General features: G+C 26.1%; 1 protein-coding gene and 1 long non-coding RNA gene across 5 annotated transcripts in view; one reads left to right on the plus strand and one right to left on the minus strand.

Annotated features, from left to right (window-relative positions):
- The window catches only part of LOC116694537 (uncharacterized), a 19239-nt gene that overhangs the window by 16914 nt on the left and 2080 nt on the right, over positions 1-245 (plus strand). The gene's annotated exons all lie outside the window — the stretch shown is intronic.
- Positions 1-245, minus strand: part of LOC116694535 (proton myo-inositol cotransporter) — a 12022-nt gene that overhangs the window by 3226 nt on the left and 8551 nt on the right. The window lies entirely within an intron of this gene.

The raw sequence follows: 245 nt of genomic DNA on the forward strand, positions 1-245 counted from the left end.
AAATTTTGAGTCGCCATGACTCACAGAAGAATTCATAAAATAAACATGACAATGTTGAAAAAGAAGAATAAATAGAGATATCCATTTTGTTTGGTTGTTACTTAATGCACTATATTACAATTTGGTAAAAAAAGTACAACCCCTGAATTTTTTAAGAACTGCAGCATTAAGTAATAATTTATTACAAAATACCTAGAAAATAATTACATTTTTGGTTCATGTTTTAATTACAAAATGAGGCGATT

Source organism: Etheostoma spectabile, chromosome 8 (genome assembly GCF_008692095.1).
Source record: "Etheostoma spectabile isolate EspeVRDwgs_2016 chromosome 8, UIUC_Espe_1.0, whole genome shotgun sequence".
Taxonomy (NCBI): domain Eukaryota; kingdom Metazoa; phylum Chordata; class Actinopteri; order Perciformes; family Percidae; genus Etheostoma; species Etheostoma spectabile.